This window comes from Monodelphis domestica, chromosome X (assembly GCF_027887165.1).
Source record: "Monodelphis domestica isolate mMonDom1 chromosome X, mMonDom1.pri, whole genome shotgun sequence".
In the NCBI taxonomy this organism is placed as follows: Eukaryota; Metazoa; Chordata; class Mammalia; order Didelphimorphia; family Didelphidae; genus Monodelphis; species Monodelphis domestica.
Window position 1 is genome coordinate 5,684,641 of NC_077235.1, and position 20,069 is coordinate 5,704,709.

At 46.7% G+C, this 20,069-nt stretch overlaps 1 non-coding gene across 1 annotated transcript; it reads left to right on the forward strand.

Moving 5' to 3' along the window:
• The first annotated feature begins 12,192 nt into the window (after positions 1 to 12,192).
• Positions 12,193 to 12,249, forward strand: MIR7381 (microRNA mir-7381). The gene has a single exon (NR_127653.1). It is a non-coding gene; the product is annotated as a microRNA mir-7381 (primary transcript).
• Positions 12,250 to 20,069: the final 7,820 nt, after the last annotated feature.

The window sequence follows — 20,069 nt, forward strand, 5'->3', positions numbered from 1 at the left end:
ATCAGTCAGCAAACCCTCCTTAAACGTCTTCTGGATGTAACAGGACCTACTTCCCAGTGTTTTCTGGTGGAGAAACGAGAGAAGGCACACATACAGTGTCTATCGGTAGCTCTTCTCAGTAGTGTCAAGGTGACCAGAAGCCCATGGCAATTCTGGCCTCTTTGTTTCTGTCTCCTTCTGGTGATCAATCCGCCTAGCTGCAGAGAAGAGGTTGTTTGGTGGCCCTGACAGACAGCATGAGGAGAAAATTCCTGGCATTGTTCTAGTGCTCAGTTGTGTCCAACTCCCATGGCCATAGCTGTCCCCAACTTTCTTGGCAAGGATACTGGCCTGGTTTGCCATTTCCTTCTTAGTCATTAGACATGACTAAAACTGGGAATGGGCTTGGGAGCTAGTGAGTTGCTGGGGATTGAAGGTGATCCAAGGAAAGGCTAGAAGGTGCCCGGCCCCAGGGATTCTAGAGGCTTATTGTTCACTGGGCAGAGCCTGGGATTAGATGTTCTTCCCAGCACCATGATTCTTGGGCTCTGGGGGTTTATGGCCCCTGAAGAACAAAAATAAGCGATGTGGGTTTACATGTCTCCCTTCCCCTTTCTGGGCCTCAGTTTCCCAGATGATCTCCACGGTCCCTTCCAGTCTTCTGAAATGACATGTGCACTTTTGTGCCCCATGGCATTCTGGGCAGAAGGAAGCAATGGCGAGGCCTGAGTTGGGGTGTAAGGCAATGGAACTCTGCTCTAAGAGCAGGAATACAAATTCTTGGTTCTCAGCAAGGGCTCTAGAAGAGCTTTGTTGTTGTTTTACGGTAACCTGCCCAGGCTACCACAGGCATGCAAAGCCCTTGAGAAAGGCCCCAGGTTCAGCACCCATCAAGGCCTCAGCTCTCAAGAAGCCTCCGGGGTGTCTCTTCTCCCCGGTCTCCAGGGCCCAGAGTAGCTTAAAACCAACCATTTTTAGACATTTTTAGCAGCTCAATCCCATGGGGGGAGGGAATGGGGGGAAGCTCTGCTACCATGGGAGAGGGTGGATGGATACACGTGTGACTAGGCTGCCATGCATGTGTGTTGTCAGGGAGACATTGGGAATCCAGAGCTACTGAGGCCCCTGGGCCCTCATCCACACTAGAACCCCTTTTCTGCCTCAGAGACTGGTTTGCCAGCAGAGTTCCAATTGTTCTCCAGTGATCAGGTGACGTCATCTCCCTTTTTGCGGCAGTCTTCTGCTGTGCTCTCTTATCTCCATCTTCTGGTCCTCCTCTGAACTGCAGCTGCTTTGCAGCATTTCTAAAGGCTCTAAGCATTTTGGTCACTGCCGGTGCTTTCAATGTCTTTCTGGGACATTTCCCCCTTCTTTTCCAGCCCCATCATCCCCTGGTTCCCTGCCTGAGATCCCTGTGAATCAATGGGGTGGGTGACCTCTGTCCTACGGGGAACAAAATTGCTGCTCTCCCTCCATGATCATTAAAAAGACTTCCTCCCCGTCCCAAAGAAGCAATCTCTCTTTTTATGGAGGCCGCCTTTGGCCTAGGTGTCACCTTTCCTTTGGCTTACTCACAATCCCTTTGTGTTCCCTTCTCCCAGCTCCCTGGCCTTTATCATTCACTCTCTGTTTACAAGAAACCCTTACTGACCCAACTGTATCTCCACCGGGACAGGATTGGAACGGTTCTACTAAGCCTTCTTCTGTGCCCTTCCATGCTGCCCTCCTGGTGAGGGCACTGCTCCGAGCTCCTTACATGGCACCATGAAGGCATTTGCCTGCCTAGGACTCCTCAGTCCTGTTTCTGGGGGAGTCCTCTGATTGTACAGCCTGGTAAAGGGCATCATTTGTTAAGGTGAAGAACAACTGGCAGAGGGTGTCACATTTTGCCATGAGCTTTATGCATAGTAGCAGTAGCTTGGCAAAGTGGGTCCCCCAGGTATTTTCTTTCTCATATTATTGATGAGGAAACTGAGGTTTGGAGCAGTTCAGGGGTCACATGGCTAAGAAGTACCAGGACCTCCCTGGCTCAAAGGTCATCGAGTGACCTTGTATTTTTCAGTTACCTCCCTAAATGCTGCCAGAACCCCCAGTTAGCTCTCAATTCTGCCCTCTTCTTGAGGCCGATTCTGTTCCTCTCTGTCTTTACAGAAAGGCTTCTCTGAGGTAATCGTCTTTGGAGGGCTGGAAGGCTTTACAAATAAAAACAAAGTCGCCTTCATTTTCTGCTTTTTTTCTCTTAGCCTGGCTTCTCTCAGGAGCAGAGGATGCTGTTCTGGGGCTGTAATTATTTTCTTTGTCATGAAAATGAGCTTCTGTGATGAGAATGATTCTGTCAGGTGTCAACATTCCCGACATTCTCAGAGGCTCCCCTTGAGAGTTCCCCAAAAAAAGGAGGGGGAAGGCTCTGGGGCCAAGGAAGAGCAGGGTTATTTGGCAAGCCAGTTAGGGTCCCATCAATGGCCAGAAAAGACTGAAGCCTGCTGGGAGACTGGGGAGACAAGAAGGTGCAGGCTGCTTCCAACTTTCCAAGGATTTTTCAAGTGCTTTTTTGCCATGGCAACTAACAGGCCTAGTGTTTCTTTAGTTAAGAGGGAAGCAAAAGAAGGATGCTGGGGTCCATTCACTGGGTCCATAGTATGCCTGAGTAATCTGTCTAGGGGTCAGGAGGGTGAAAATCTCAGTAGATTTATGAGTTGTGTGTGTGTGTGTGTGTGTGTGCGCGCCGTGCATTATTACATGAGAAAGAGAGTTCAGAACCTGAATTGAGAAAGACCAGAGATTCTGAGAATATTCGAGCTGGAGAAAAGGTTTTTGTGCTAGTGCCAGTGTGAGCTAGGGAAGGAGCCCAGGCTTTGGACACTGGAGACCTAGGGCTGCTCAGCAAGGAGTAATAGTGCACCCTGAGCCTGTGTGGAGCTGGATGTGGGGAGGAGGGAGGGAGACCAAGAGACACACTCTTTCTCCAAGAGATGACTGACTTGGCTTGGAGAGTGGAAGAGGATTGATTCCTTCTCCCTCTTGATTCTTTCCCCAGCTGTCCTATTCAGGGGTTCCGAGGCCGTGTTTCCTGCCTCCGATATCAAAATGGGCAATTCTAGCAAAGGATTCCTCCCCATTCATGAATGAAATAGAATAACTTAGAGCTTAGCTCGCTGGTTGCTGAACTCATGAGACCCTCCATGGGGAAGAGGCAGCCCGAGCTGGTATGGACAAGACCTGGGCTTCGGGGGTGGGGGTGGGGGTGGGTGGGTGGTGGGGGGGGAAAGAGCCTTTCATTTGTAACAGTCTAGGCCCCAGTGACCTGGGAGAGAGGGAGGGCCACGGCTTCTCAGTGGTGTAACCTTGAGCGAATCCTTCCGCCCAGCGCTGCCATTCCAGCCGGTTTCTGGAGGGACTTTATTCCCACACCTGTGCCCCAGAGAGGCACCCTTCACGTCCTTCAAGGGGCGGGAAGAGATGAGTTTTAAACTGAGGTGGGAGGGACAAACCCAGAGAAAAACAGGGAGAAGCAGGGCCAGATGTCCGAGTGGGATATGCCCAGAGGCAGACACCCACAGCCATCAGCTAGACCCAGAAAGAGCCAGAACTAGGCAGGACACACGCAGACACAGCCAAAGCCTCCCAGAGGCAAGCGCAGACCCGGACGGCTATAGAACGAAGCAAAGACACAAAGAAAGACTTGCAGCCAGTCAGGTACCCAGAGAGAGCGAAGCAGAGACCCCAAGAAAGACAAAGTCAGAGGGCGGAGGGAGATAGGCTTTAGAGACCCGGGAGATGGCCGGCCGCCAGCCCGCAGTGGAGAAAGGGATAAATGTCCGTGCAAAGCCACTTCTCCAGATATCCCCGCAGCAGGCAGACCGAAATGGATGATGACCCCAAGAGACACCCAGAGAGCCCGAGAGAGAGGGGCTGGCTGGGAGCTGTCCCGAGGAGGGCTTGAGCCTCCCCAACGACGGAGGGGTCGGGTGGGAGAAGAGGCGGGGGTCACACAGCCATTTCTCTCGGGTCTGTTCTCTCTGCTCGGCCAGAGGTGGCCGAGTCAGGCAATTGGAGAGCCCCGCTTCTCCTTCCCCTTTGGAACAAGACCGAAGGAAGCCTAATTAAGAGTGTTGAGTGCAGATGTAAAACTTCCCCGGGGGCTAAGCCAGACAGAGAGGACTGAGTACAGACTGAGTTCCAGCCGCTGCCTTCGTGCCTCTCTCCTGCAGCCCCCCCCCCCCCCCCCGCCCCCCAGGTTATTTCAGATAAACAGAAGCTGAGGGATGGGGCGGTTCGGGAGGCAAACGTGAGTGACTAATGACAAATGCTCGGCTGCTTCTCGGGCAGAAATTGGGCGAGTGCCCTCTAGATCGTGACTTCGGCCTGGAGCAATAGATGATCCGAGAGCCCGGGGCTGCCTTTTTGTGGGTTGGGGGAGGCAGCGGGGAGGGGAAAGAGGAAAGGGAGGGAGACAGACTGATGCGGCAGACATTCGGATTTGCTTTGCCTCCAGCGAGCGAGAGTGAGCCCGAACCCGAGCCGCTAACGGGCCAAATAAATCTGGGGGAGCTAATAAATTGGCCATTGATTCTCCCGGATGAAGATGGGCCCGGGGAAAAGGGAAGCTCTAGATTTGTGCCAGCAGAATCAATACTCCCTATGTGAGGTGTTTACAAATCCCCGAGCTGGCCCGGGCAGGATGGGGGCACACCGAAGCTTTCTCCTTAGGAAGACATTTCCTGGTTAACCGAGTGGGATTGCTTGATGGGTTGAAAGGCCAACTGCAGCTGCCCGGGATGGCTGGGGCTGCCCTGCCCCAAAGCGCCTTTTCAGCCTCCTGCCGCAGGTTCTTGTAGAGTCAGAAGGCTTGGGTTCCAGTCCCACCTCTGCTCCTTACTGTCTGGACCATGGCCATGACTGGGATGGAGCTGAGAGGCCAGGAGCCTGTGGTCCTTCTTTATCGTTTGCGTGGTGAGCTCTGTGGACCACCAGGCTGTGGCCAAAGGGGAGAGAGAAGGGCTAGTCCAACCCTTCCTTCTTTCTCTTCTCACCATCCCCCACACTGCAGTTTGGGCCCCAGAGGTGTGCCCTCGGGTGCCTCCCCTCCCCACTTCTCCCCTGCCTCTGCAATCTTCCCATCCTTCAAAGGGACCAAAACCCCAATCCCTTAATTCCATTCCACCCACCCCTCAAGCTGTCATACTACAGTTTTCCTTTTCTCAGCCAGCCATGCTTGTTGCCTCTATTTCCTCTCCTCCTACACACTGTAGGGAGGGTTGTTAGGACAATTGGCCCCTTGGCTCCCATCCTATGTGTTCCCTGCTGATTATCAATTAGCCAGACAGATTTTATTACCTTTTAGAAAAGGGTATTTAACCCCCTGCCTTTGAATTGATTATAAGTATCAGCAGAAGAGCAGAAGGGCTAGGCAATGGGAGTCAAGTGACTTGCCCAAGGTCACACAGGAAGCATCTGAGGCTAGATTTGAACCCAGGATTTCCCATCTCCAGGCCTGGCTCTATCCACTGAGCAACCCAGCAGCCCCTGGACTCACTTCTTAACCCTTTTTGGTAGGACTTCAGCCCCCATGGCTCAACGGGACCCTATCTCGTCAGAGTTCCCCCGTTGACCATTTGGAGGGCCTCATGAGAAAGAATGCTCTCCACCTCCAGAGAAAGAATTATTGGAGTAGGAATGTGAGGAAAAAAATATGCTTTTTCACTTGTTTATTTGGGTACAAGATTTGGGGTTGGGGAATGGAGAAATATGTTTTGCGTGACAATACACGTATAACCCAGATTGGATTGCCTGCCAGCCCCAGGAGGGTGAGGGAAGACGGGACGGAGACAATGTGGATCATATGACTTCGGAAAACTTAAGTGGAAATTTGTTATTAAAATTTTAAAACTTAAATAAAAATCAAACAAAGTCCTCCCTGTTCTCTCCATTGCCAAAGCTGATGACCTTTTCTCAGTCCTCATTCTTCTTGACTTCTCTGCTGCTTTCTCTGGCACTGCCAACCACCCTCTTTTCCTCCTTGGGTTTTTCCTGGTTCTCCTTCTCCCTGTCCAATCACTTCTTCATCTCCTTCCCTGGCTCGCCATCCATCTAGTGCCCACTAATTGTTGGTCTATCCAAGGCTCTGTCCTGGGCCCTTTCTCCATCTGTGGTCTGGCTCGCTTGCTGATTTTATCCGCCCCCCTGGGTCCCATTATCATCTCTGCGCAGTTGCTTCCCAGATCTAGTTATCTATCCCTAGTCTGTCTTCTGAGCTCCAGTCCTGCATTACTGCAATTCGTCTTTTGTATTGTGTAAATTGCATGTCCCCGAGACATCTCAAATTGCACGTGTCCAGCCCTATCTCTTTGTCTCCCCTCATCTTCCACTAAACTTCCCCTTTTCTCCTCCACAGAATCTTAAATTCATCTCCTTTTCTCTGTTCACACAACTGGGAGCCACCTTAATAAAGGCTCTCATCACCCCTTTCCTCTGATATGGAAATAACCTAACTGCTCTCCCAGCCTCCAGCCTCTCCCCACTCCAATTCATCCTCCATGTAGCTGACAACAAATTATTTTCCTTAAGTGTAGATCTGAGTATGTCATTCCCCAACTCAATAAACTGCAGTGGCTCCCAGTGGCCTGGAGGAGAAGATCTAAACTCCTCTGCCTGGTTTTAAAAGGCCTTCATGATCTGGCATCCGTCTATCTTTCCAGCTTCATTCTCTCAAAACCCTCTCCTGGAATTTTATGGCCATGCGAATGTACCCATCTCCTCTTGGCTCTTTTCCTCTGTGCTGGCTATCGCTTACGTCTGGGTCACACTTCCTCCTCACCTCTGCCTCAGAGAAACCCTCCTTTCTCCAAGATGCTGCTCAGCCAGCGTCTTCTATGCAAAATGTTTCCTGATGCCCTGCCCTCAGCTCTTAGTGTTCTCTCCCCCAACTGCCTCAAATGCCTTTTCTGTTTATTCTGTAAAGAGCCCTATGGCACTCAGAGCTTTGGTGGGCTGGGTCCCCAAAAGGCTTTAAGGATACTCCAGAGGGGTAGGTAGGATTGTTAGGACAATTGGCCCCTTGGCTCCCATCCTGTGTGTTCCCCTCTGATTATCAATTAGCCAGACAGATTTTATTAGCTTTTAGAAAAGGGTATTTACTAGTAAAAATGGGTTGGTGCAAAGCATTACTCTCTAAACCAGGGCACACTAGCCCCCCCCCCCAAGGTTGTGTGCCCAACACTCGCTCAGCACAATACCTGGCACGCTATAGATGCTTATTAAATGCTCAGGGACTGCTTGCTATTGCTCAGCTGTCTAAAGCGATTCAGCAGGAAAGATGAGGATAGATCTCTCGGCTTTTTAATAGGGATGATCTGCGTGTTTCTGCATTGTCTGTACTATTGGTTCACGACTTCAAATAGATTATGTTAAAATCATATTATTGGAAGAGTCTTCTTTTCCTGTATATCTTTAATGTTTTTCAACTAGATGAAGGCTGTATTTTATTGAGAGTGTTCTCTGCATCTAATGATATGATCATGCAGCCTTCATTTTTTCTCTTGCCTGTAAGATTGATTATATTAATAGTTTCCCTGGTATTAAAGCACCCTTTCATTCCATTTATAAAGCCTCTATTATTATGAGAGCCCCTTTTTTGATATATGGGGATACTTTATTTGCAAGTGCTTTATTTACTATTTGGGGTTGATATGTATTCAGGTTTTGGTCTAGGATCTTCCTTCTCAGCTTTGTCTAGGCTTAATTTAGGGAATCAAAGGCCTATTTGCTATGCGAAGGAGCTGAGTAGCCCGCCATCTTTACCTGTGCCGGGAAAAAGTCTAAAGAATAAAGGGAACACTTGGTCTCAAAAAGTTTGATAGGATCCCTTTGTTAATTTCTTGGGTGTGCAAGATCTTTTTTCAGGAAGGCTCTTGCGTGTTCTGTTGAATTCTCCTTGGTTTAGATTGTGTGCTTTTATGTTGGGATTCCTTTTTGGAACTCTATACTTCTGGGATAATCATCTATTCCTTTTAGATGCTCAAATTTTAAAATATGGAACTATACATAATCAAGACCACCAGGTGGAGCAAGGAATAGCGTGCAAATTTGGCCTCAAATACTTACTAGCTGTGGGACCCTGGGCAAGTCATTTCACTCTGTTTGTCTCAGTTTCCTCATCTGTAAGATGAACCGCAGAAGGAGATGCCAAACCACTCCAGGGTCTTTGCCAAGAAAACCCTAAGTGGGGTCACAAAGAGTCAGACAAATACAGAATCATCACAGAAAAAATAATTGAATTCTTTTTTTCCTGATTTCCCCTTCATCATCTTTCATTTGGGGAATGATTTGGCTTTATTACCCTTCCTCCTTATTTATCAGGTTTGCTCTTTTGCTGACTCCTGGGCTTATCATCTCCATCATTCTCTGATTTTCAATTTCAGCCCTCTATAATGGGATCTGGATTATTTCTCTTCTGGTGGTTTGTTCCTTTTCTTGGTTTTTAGGCAGAGACTGAGTCTCCTCATTTTCAGCTTCTCTTTAATATTGATGTGGGCATTTGGGGGTTTAAATTTGTTTGCGAGGGCCGCTTTGGCTTCCTTCCAGAGACGTTAATATTTATTAAGATCATCCTTGTCAATATTTGGAGCAATCTTTAAAAAAGGCTCCTCTTCGGCCCAGCCATTTTCCAATGATCCACTTTTCAGCTTCTCCCTTGTTTTTCATGGAAGCCTGATTTCTTAGAGCTTTTCTTGCAGTGTGGACTATAACTGCAGGGGAGAGTACCTCTGCTTTTCTACATTTGCCTGGGTTTTCTTTATGGCCCAACTCACGACCAATTTTTGCCAAAGTTCCATTGAATTCTCTTGATGTACATTTGGATGGATATGTGTGTGTGTGTGTGTGTGTGTGTGTGTGTGTGTGTGAGTGTGTGAGAGCCAGTGTGCTTAATACTCTGCTGAGCTCAGTAATTTCCTTCCGAGTTCTCCCTTTTGTTGGCTCTCTTCTGTATTGATAATCGCTGCTAAACCCCCTGCAATTTTTGTGTTTGGAAAACTCCGTTTTTTCTTCTAAGACCTCGGAGCTTTCCTCTACGGATTTTGCTGCGTGATTATTGCATGCCTATTTCTATTTGACTCAGATGCCCTCATTTAAAAGAGAACTTCTCGGCCTGATATGACGTCCTTGCTTATCTCTCGTAATACCTTCTGATTTAAATTCAATTTGGTCCACTTTTGCGTTTCATGGTTTGGCAGCAACGTGGCCAATTTTATAGGATCTTTTCTTCGGGACTCTATTTCCACCCCTGGATTATTCACTGTGTTTCCTGTAAACAGGACATTGTTGCATTCTGCTCTCGAGTCCATTTGGGAACCTTTTGTGCTTTCCTGGGGCTGTTAAGTTTGGGTTTTCTCCAGGCATCACTTGGAAAGGGAATGCACGCTTTTCTAGTCTTCTTATTCCTAGAATTAATCCAAGTGGAGTAGAATCGCTGAGCAAAGTTCCCCCTCTTATAGCGCTAACTCTGCAAGTTCCTTTTCGGAGAGAGAAGACTTTGCCATTATTCTGCCTCTCTTTCCTTCCTCCCTTGTTTTATCCCCCCCCCCCCATTCCCACTCCCTCCCCAACCTTCCCCTTTGTTCCTCTGAAAATCACTTCTGAAAAGTTTATTGATTTGGCCAACCCAATGCTCTGGGCGTTCGCACATTTTAATAGTGACTCTGTGTGTAATGGTCAGCTCTGCTGTAACCCTTGTTTTGAAAATGGGAATTTCTCCCAACACAAACGCTAGATTATGAACCGATTTCACCATAATGAGGATTCTGTTTGCTTCTGTGCAATTTTGGCCATGAGCGACAATGAGCAAACACAGCAAATTGGACCCCCTCTTGATAATTCCCAAGCGGTAAGCCTTCCAACATCCGTTTCCACACACCAAGCGCAGGCCTTTTTTGAAGGTAAAGTGCCGATTGATTCTGTATTTGTGGTGCAGCTGGAGCTGTGATCTGAGGAGGGCTCGTCTGCCTCTCCCACCTCCCCCTCCTTCCACAGTGCCCAAAGCCCCAGGCCTTGAGCTGCCTGCAGTCCAGACCAGGCCGTGGGAAGGGGGCCACAGGGTGAGCAGCCACCCACAGCCGTAGACTCTGCCACTATTCCTTAGAGCATTCATGTATTTCTTAACCGTTAAACGTGTCTAAGCCGTGCTATCATTCTTGTCTTTTTCTAATGAATTCTCTTTCAGTTCCGTGTAGAAACAATATTTGACAATTGTTTTCTGCCATTTCAGGATGCCGATTTTCTCCGTCTCTACTTCCCCCCTCCCCGGGCAGCCAATAGTCTGCCTGTCTGCTAGAGGTTATATCAGTATTTTCATGCACTGCACATTTCCAGCCTGCTCATATCGTGACTGAAGACACCTATCATACATACAATAAAAAATTTCATGAAGGAAATAAAGGGGAGACGGTCCTGTGCTATCATTTTAATTAGTTTCCGATCTTTTTTTTAATGTGTCACTAATGACATTCTTGAGTATTATGTCCCTCACCTCATTTTCCCCCTAAGCCCTGCGGTTTTTATTGCTCATTTTGCATAGCGTGATAATTTTTAGGAAAGCAAAGTTGAATGATAGCAGAAGTGCCTGCATCTTTATTTGAAAAATGTCCATTGTTTTCAATCCCTATCTTTTCTTCTAGGATGCTCCTTTATTGTTTGAAGACTCAAACCCGACCTCTGTTTTTATATGCTCGCTTCTTCTGTAGCCTCTCTTTCTCTGTGTAGAATACCGTACTGATTTGGGGGAGATGCATAATTCTGGATTCCAGGTTCGTGCTTCTTAATTTTGCCATTGTTGTCTCTAATTTCTGTGTTCTTCCATCATCCTCCTTGGAAAGCTTCCTGTAATCTGAATGAATGTGCTTCGGTAAGTGAGTTCTGTAATTCTCCTGGAAGCTCCTGGAATTGTTTTCTTTCTTTTCCTCGCAGTGTTACAGTTTAACTAAGATGCGTTTCTCTGTGTTAAATCTTTTATTCCGCCTTGCTGACATCGTGGGGATTCTTTCTGTTTGCATTTCCACTGGTCATTCGGTCAATTCCGGGGCTATAGTTTGGGTACTGTCTGAAATATAAGGCCCCTCTACAGGGTTTTGTTTTTCAAAGTTTTCTGGATGTCAGTAATTCTGAGATTGCTGTGTTTGTGATTCATTCTCCTGCTCTGTCATTTGGCTCTCTGTGTTTTCCAATAGTTTGGATTATTCCGTGATCTTTGAAGGCCATGATTCCAGCTGCTCTGCCTTTCCCACCCTAGTAAGTGTGCCACTGCTTGCTTCTATGGATTTTTTAAAAAGAAGGATTCTATTGTACTCTCCATGGTGACCATTCGCTTTGTTATTGTCCCTCTGCTTTTCTAGCATCTTTTCAGTCTCACTCATTTTCGTATCTGCTTCTTTGTTTATTTGCTTCGAGATTTTGGCCAAGTGTTTTTCTGATTTTCCTGACGTCCACTGATGCTTCATTTTCCTGAATGCATTGTTTAGACATTTGAGGAGATCTCTCGCAGGGGCTCTTTTTCTCTTTCGGTCATCTCTGCTACTTCAGCTGATCCACTGGCAAAGGCTCTGATGCTGGGGTCCCTGCTTTTTACAAGCAATTTGGGGAACTAGATCTTAATGGAATTGCTTTTCTTCCTCATTCTAGGCATTTTAGTTTAGACAAACATCATCCTGAGAAGGGGGCCACAGGCTTCAAGAATGCAGGACATACAGAAAGTCAAGACGCTCCTGACTATCATGTTTTTAAAAACAGTATTGGCATTCTTTCCTCATTTCTTCTAGTGGTTGCTTTTTATTTCCTTGTGATTTTTAAAATGATTTGTGCTTCTTTCGTGTTGCTGTTTGACTCTTCTCTGACTGTTTGGATCAGCCTTCCTGGGGATCTGAAAAATAACCTAATTAAATACACAGGAATAGCAGCGTCTCTGGAAAAAAGAAGCCTGGAACAATGGGGATAATCATGAAGTGGTAGTTAAAGTAACCATGGAGAAAAGGGCAAAAATTCCCCAGTGCCTTTGGACCTCTTAGCTTCCAGACACACGTGAATAGAGACTGGGTCATTTTTGTCCAGCCTTAGGAAAGGGCAGGTGGCTGGGCTGAACAATGCCGGGCTCGATCGGGCGACTGGATGGGATCTCTGAGATGGGTAACACACAGGTGCTGAGATTGGCCAGGCTCTGGACAAAAGGTGCCCCGCGCCAGCATTGTGGTACTTAATTAATGCTGGACGGTTTTGCCTTCTGTCCGAAGCCTTCAGTCTTCGGAAGACAGCTCCTGAGAAACCTGACATTTCAGCTCTTCGACTTTCTCTGACTTCTCTTTGGCTTCCAGCTGTGGCTTTTGGGTTAACCAGGTGCCTGAGGGTGCCCATTAACTGAGGCTGTTACTGCACATGTCAGGCCTTCCAGAAACGATCGATTCATTTCGATTCATGGAATGGAATGTTTTCTTTCTGTTTCCTTCTCTCCTGTTTGAGTAGGACACGCGTTGCCCTTTTCCTGTGGTTGACTTTCTGGCTCACGTGACGTTTCAAGACAGTGACCAGCAAATGAGACAATGAACATAAATCTGCCTCCATAATGATGATCTTTTCTTCTTGGGAGTCCATGGTTATGTCCTGTCCTCTGAGCACTGCAGGGCACACGGTTTGTAAACACACACACATGTGCATATACACGCTCATATATTTTGGACTGGATCTGAGATTTTATTGGTGTGGGGAACTCCCAGAGGGGAAATCCTCTCTACCAAAGCAGATTAGCGCCTGCCCTGAAAATTCTGGTATTAGAGAATTAGACAAGACAGCATGGTGTGGTGGCTAAAGGGCTGATCCTTTTTTCAGGAAGACTTGAATTTACATACTAGTCATGTGATCCTAGATAAGTCCCTTTACCTCTTCCTGTCTTGGAGAATTCCTTAACAATTCTCCACCAAGTTAGACACAGATTGTGGTCTTGGCAGGTCGAGGGAATCTGCAGGATCCCCACACTAGGAATTCGCCATACTTACTGACAGAATAAACAGCATAGCATGCGATTGTACAGATATCTATAGCAGTCTTCCATTTCTGGAGAGGGGCCTGTATTTGGAGTTAGTGTGCGTAGTGGATTTAAATCCCACCCCTCTTCAGATCAGATATATAATTCTGGTCATGTCCTTTCAGTTCTCAGATCTTCAGGTTCCTTGGGCACAAAATGAGGTTCTAAGTCCTTGGGTCCTCTTCCTTACAAGATTACTTTACTGTAAGGCAAATGCTTTGAGATTCTTTCAAGGGCATTAGAAATACTCTAGTATGCCATTTCTGGTTGGCTGGCTAGATCCTACAGCTAGCTCAGTGTGAGCCTGACCCTTTGACCCAGAGACAAAAGAAGGGGAGGGTTCTTCATTTTGAAATATTCTGGAGGGAGCAGAGAATACGCATTGATTAAGTGCCTACTATGTGCCAGATCCTGTGCTAAATACATACTTTACAACTATTCTTTCCTTTGATCTTCATGACAATCCTGTGGAGTGAGTGCTGTTATTGTCCTCATTTTACAGTTAAGGAAACTGGGACCCGCAGAGGTTCAAGTGACTTGGCCAGGATCACCCAGCTAGGAAATAAGTATCTGAAGGTAGATTTGAATCCTGGTCTTCCTGACTTGAGGCCTGCACTATGCCACCTATCTGCCATCTAGCTGAAGGAACAGAGAAGGTCAGCTATTACTGATAATGATAACTGTAATACATCACCCTGGGATTTTTTATTGGGCCCCATTGCCAAGAGTTGAACCCCAGCAATCCCCAGGTGAAGCAGTGTCTGCAGATGCTCCAGCCTCCTTAGAGCTACGGTAACTCAGGTAACTCAGTTTTGATCATAATCAGAGATTTGGATGCTTCTTATTGGAATATCATCATCTCGTGAAGGCAATCACATTCACTTGGGCAGGGATAGCCCTTGGCAAAGTGGGAGAAGGAGGGAAATTTGTCTTCGGCGCCTCTCCACCATCTTTAGTTGGTTTTGTTGCCTTTTAATACCTTGACCCTCATCGCTGCCACCAGAAGGCCATTTTTCTTCTGATGGTTCTGGGCTTCCCACTGGGACTCCCCCATGCTCCTGACCTTTCCTACCCTCCAGGCTTACTGCCCTGAATCTCCTTCCTCCAGCTCTCTATTCCTGCTGTGATAAACTCTTTGGAGTCAAGGCCTCAGTGGGTGATAAGAACCTTTTGAAATCCTTACTTCCCTCCCAGCTCCCTTCCCTTAGTGTTCATTCCCCCCACGGCAAAGGGAGCTCTGTGATAGGTGGGAAGCGAGGCCAAAGAGGTGGCCTTGAACCTCACCATCTAGATCCCATGCTGGGGAAAGGAGAGGGCAGTAGAAGAAGTACCCATTTCTTACCTGTTTAGGCTTTGCACTTACCTCTGGCACAGTAGTGTGTGGGTGAAGTTGCATACCTGTGTCTTGACAAGTTGACAAATGACAGGGGGGTGAGGTGGTTGGGAAGCAGGAGGCTGGAGCAGCAGAAGCACCTTCATTAATTTTCATTTGTCTAATGACAACAACAACAAAACCTGGAACTCTTCAGAGGTAGCTGGACTGGCTTATGCTGCAAAAAGGCTGCTAATTTCCTACTCATGCCTCTGCTGAGCCTTGGCCGTAGGGGTGGTGATGGGGGGCCATGGCAGATACCAGGCTTGGGCATATCAACAAACTCAACGAATTGGATTCAACACGATTCATTGACCATTTATTCATTTTACACCCCGGCTGTCCAGTGCTCTGGGGACAGAGAAAAAAACCTCCTCAAGGGGCGTCCATTCTTCTGGAGCATGCTATGTATACACACCCAGGCCCAGACACCCACACAAACCCTGTGCCCCCCCTCACATGGAGGTAAATATGACGGTATACCACATCATAAACATTCATTTCAAGAGGAAGAAAGTCCTAAGAAGCACTGGGTTCAGGCAAGGCCTCTCCTAGGAAGTGGTTTCTGAGCGAGCCTTGAAAGGAAGTTCGATATTCTAGGAGATTGTTGGCTGCACTTTGAGAGGAGACACTCGCAACCACATCTGAAAACAAGGGGAAAAGCTTCAACAGGTTGCTGCCTTTGCCCAGGAGTGCAGTCTCTTTGAGGGTAACAATCATGGACACCTGGCACCAGGGAGGCCACTTGAGAGCTACCATGGTATAATGGGTAGAACGTTAGACTCAACATGAAGGGAGAACAGGGTTCAGATTCTTCTCCGAATATGTTCTAGCCGTCTGAGCCTAGACGAGTCATTTTACCTGCTTGAGCTTCAGTTTTCACATCTCTAGCACGGGCCTGATGACATCTGTTGGTCAGTCGTACCTTTCTTTTGAGGCTGTTGTGAGGCTCAAAGGAGATCATATTGGGAAAGTGCCTTGTGACCCTAAAAATCCAACACAAGGAAGATCTGTTTGTATTTTGATTCCTTCTAAGTACATAGACTTACAAAGCTGTCTCCCCGCCTCTCCTCTAGAGAGTTGAGGATCCTCGACCTGTCAGGCCCAATCAGTCCCAAGTCTTACTGATTCTAACTCTGCAATATGTTTCCCATCAACCTTGTCCTCTCCACTCACAAGGTCACCACGTCCCATCTCAAGCTTTTTTTGCCCCTCACCGAGACTATTATACTCTTGGCTGGTCTCTCTGCGTCCCATCTCAAATCTTTTTTTTTAGACCCTTCCCTTCTGTTTTAGTATCAGTTCTGAGACAGAAGAGCAGCAAGGGCTGGGCAATCAGGATTAAGTAATTTATCCAGGATCACACAGCTAGGTAAAGTGTTGAAGGTCAGATTTGAACTCAAGTCCTCCCAGCCCCAAGCCTGGTATGCTATCCTCTGTGATACCTAGTTGCCCCTCCATTTTCTTCATAGATATAAACATTCATATTCCTAATCATGCTCCTCTGACCAATGGCTCTCCAATAACTGGAGAATAAAATACACATTTCTTAGTTGGGCATTCAAGACTCCAGTCTGGGTCCAGCCCATCTTCTCAGCCTTCTTTCCCATTTTTCAAATTTAAAATTTTATATTAATACCTTTTAAAGTAACATATTCATTCTCGAAAATCTGTCTCCCAAGAAAGGCAGCCCATGTAGCAAAGAATTAAAAAAAGATGGGGGGGGGGCAGCAATTGAGCAAAACCCATCAATCAGCCCGCCCTGTCTGACACAACGTATAGAATTTCATAGCCATAACTCGTGACTTCTGTAACACAGGGAGCTTTGGTGCATCTTCCGATTCTCTTGCAGTTGCAAGCTTGATCATTATAATGATGTTGTGTCCTGTTACTGCCTTTTTGTTTGCGTTATTCTAGTCATTTGGTGTTTCCTTTTCCTGTTTCTGCTTGCTTCACTCTGTGTCGGCTCGTCTATTTCTCCAGGCCTCTTTGAATTTCTTCTGGTTTGGGTTGCTTCCGCTCCATTTGTGGGCTACATCTGGCGAGTATCTCCTTTTGATGCTACAGAAGGCATTGCTCGCAATATTTTTCATAGCTACTTGGGCCTTTCAGTCCATAATCCTTTTGGGCTATTTTCCTAGAAGTGGGATTTCTTCCCAGACTTATTTTCCATTACTCTTTCTCATACATCCTATGTTCCAATAAAACTGGATGACTAATATGCCTCCCAACCTCCACATCTGTTTCCCTACATACATGAAGATTCTTCTCCATGCCTGGGTAGGCCCAGAGGACACCCCCACCCCAATTCATAGAGGCTGTCTCAGACAAGCCTTCCTCGGGTTCAGGGTCCTCCATGGGGTGACCCCAAAGCAACCAAGACCATAACTCAAGAGCTCTGGGCAGTTTATAGCCAGGGGACACGATTAACTTCTTTAAATAGCAAAGACAGACAATTAGCAGTAAAACATTTCCCCCACAAACCTATGGCAAATCTGCCCATGTATACACATACTATCAATGAACAGAGTGGACACAGGTTGGGAATATGTGGGAAGAAACATACATGGAGGGAACATATCTAGCCAGGGTACACATATTGAAAGGGCAGCTCATGCCTCCAATGCCACGAGGTCATTGATGGCTCTGGTGAGGTTCAGATGCCTGCTTCCCACTGGTCCTGTGCTGAGTGTAGACTCTCAGGGGCAGCCTCTTTTGAGCATTGCCATAGGCAGCGGCAGCTCAGCATGGTTCTGCAGTCACCTGCTAGTTGCTATTGGGTTTGGCTCTCCTGGGCAGGTGGCTGGAGAACTCTTCTCTCTTCCCAGTTTCTGTGGGCATCTGGCCTCCCGTGACATTTTTCCTTTGAATTTGCTCACAAATGAATCAGAGCAAACACAATAGCCAAGCCCAAGGGATGAGGTCCCTGTGGATCTCTTGGCTAGCTGTATGCCTGGCCTTTCATATTCATATCCAGCCTTAGAGACTTACCAGCTGTGAGTGAATTTCAGTCTGACTCAGTTTCCCCACTGGTAAAATGAGGGTGTTGGGCTTGATGGTCTCTAAGATCCCTTCTAAGCCTCAATCCTTCTAAATGATGCCATGATTTGAGTTGAGCAACCTCAGATGGTCTTAAAGGTTCACACTGTTTGTTCTAAGTGTCATAAGGATGAAAAATGCCAAGGAAGGCAGCAAATCAGAGTGGGGAGAGAGAGCTGGCTTTGGCTCTAGGGAGACCCGAGTTTGAATTCTTTCTCTGCTACATACTGGACAAGTCTTTGAACCTTTTAGTGCTCAAGACAACAGTTCAAAGAGCTCTGGGATCCACAGGTCATGTGGGTAGACCTCAGGTTATCTTTGAACCTGGGAAAGAAGAAAGTACCCATAGTTTCACTTCCCCTTTGTTTGTAGCTTAGGAATTTAAAGCCTGAGCCTGAGCACGGTCTGAAGGACCATCACCGGGGAAGATGGAGAATCTCTCAGTTGTAGAGAAGGCGTCAATCTGTATTGGAGGGGAAAGTTCCACGGACCAATTAAAGCAGAGTTCTGGTCCCTATCCCCATCTTGTTAATGGGAAAGAAAGACTATTTGTTGTCATCATAATCATTCAAGCTAACAATCTGATTACAAAGCCTATGCTATTTGATAGAACATGTGAAGGAGGCACCGTTTCATGTCTTAGGATCCTCATTGGAGAGAGCATGAAAGAAAACAAGGCACCAAGAGGTGAGGTGATTTGCCCAGATGGACGGCTCTAAGGGCCAGAGGCAGGATTTGAACCCAAGTCTCCGAGCTCAGTTCTCTAGCTCCACATACATGCCTCCTCTCACTCCACATTGACGGTAGTCTGGCTCCCTGTTTTGTGATCACACCTGTGAGCGTATAGTTTTCTGATAGGATTGTGCACTCTGTGTAAACAGAATTGTCGGAGATTTTTGAAGAAGCTGGAAATACTCAAGTTCAATTTCAGTTGAAAAGGAGGCCGAAGAACAGCCAATAATTCCATTTCTATGATAATCTAAGTCTTTAAGCCTGCAGGACCTTGGCAAATGAAGCTGCCATTTTTGTAAAATGTTTCAGCTTGTGCTGGAATTTAAAATGACTGTTTAATCTGTTTTGGGCACATTCGGTATGCTAAGTCTATCTTTGAAAAGTTGCAAGTTGACAAGAATAAAAATGAACTGGGTCGGCTAGACGGGGACTGCGCAAACCACTGCAAGTCCCTTTGTTAGGAGTTCTCTTGTGAGAGCTCTCTGAAGTTCCCCGGTCACCTTAACCTTGCCTTGAATGGCATTCTCTATCAGCAGGCGAGGCAGGGCTCTGGGAACCCATTGTGTGTGCATGGCATCAAGGACGTGTGCGCTGGGGATACATCAGAGAATGATGCCAAGAGCCACCTTCGAGGAAGTACACATAAAGGCCAGGCGGCAGTAGGCAGGGAAACACCTGGCATTGTTTTCCCAGGATGCTTTAGGAAATTTCCCCTGGGGTTGCTAGGCTGAGAGTTGCCCTCTCTCTTTCTCACTATGTTTGGAGTTGCCTTCCCCCATGAACATTCTCACCTTAAGGGTTCTTTTTGCAAATGAACCTCATGCATTCTTTTGTTCAAGGTCTTAATGGGTTGTTGGTACACATTAGTGTTAGCATGAGGCAGCTGACAGACAAGTCACAAAGAAGCTGAAGGCCATTTTTGTCATGAATCATCCTGTCCATGTAAAAGGGAATTGACTGCAAAATACATACCATGTTTGACTCCCACAGGATCCTGGGGCCCCTTCCTACTTGCCAGATTCAAGATAGTGTTTGGGTCAAGACCTATCCAAATCCATAGCTCTGAGCCCCCACTCACGTAGCTCTATGTCAGGGCAGACCAAAGAATGTTAATTTAAAGCAATGTGCTTGTAATCTTGAGAACAAGGACTATTTTGGCGTTTTCTTTGTGTCTTCAGCTCTTCGTATGATGCTTGGCACATAATGAGGGCTTAAAATGCTCATGGATTGCTTGTGGCAGACCTCTTCAATGTGGATACACCCTTGATGGATTTAGAGCATAACCCATCCATGCCTGCCCATTGTAAATCTTGAAATTTCTCAGACTTGTGAATATAAAAAATTTCCACATTGGGGAATTCTCAATTGGAACAATTCCTTACTGGGAACATTCCCCATTTTGACAGTGAGAACTCTACTTGGATCAGAAATGGGAGGACCTCTGCTCCACCAGTACTTAAGACTGCTTTAGGGGAGAGAACTCCTTGCTAAATAATGAAAGTACTTTAACCCATACTTATGAGGCAAAAAGTTCTTTAAGCCATGCCTATTTTTAGAATTAATACAATGGGGTGCTAAGTACCTATTAAAGGTCAGGCAACTTGTAAACTTGCCAGGAGCAAAGAGGTGAAAACTTATTCAGAAGTTTTTCTGGTTCAAAAGTACTAAAGGGATTAGTCGACCCAACAGTGTTTTTTCTGATTCAAACTTACTAAAGGGATTAGTTGACCCAGCAGTGAATTCAGAATGGGCTGTCCCTTGGAAAACATCTCCTGTGATTGGTAGATGGAAGAACTTAGGGGAGGTGACATAGGAGAAAACCCCCTATATAAGAAAAAGAAGAATCCTTTTGGAAAAGCCTTTGGCAGAATCTCTTGAGAG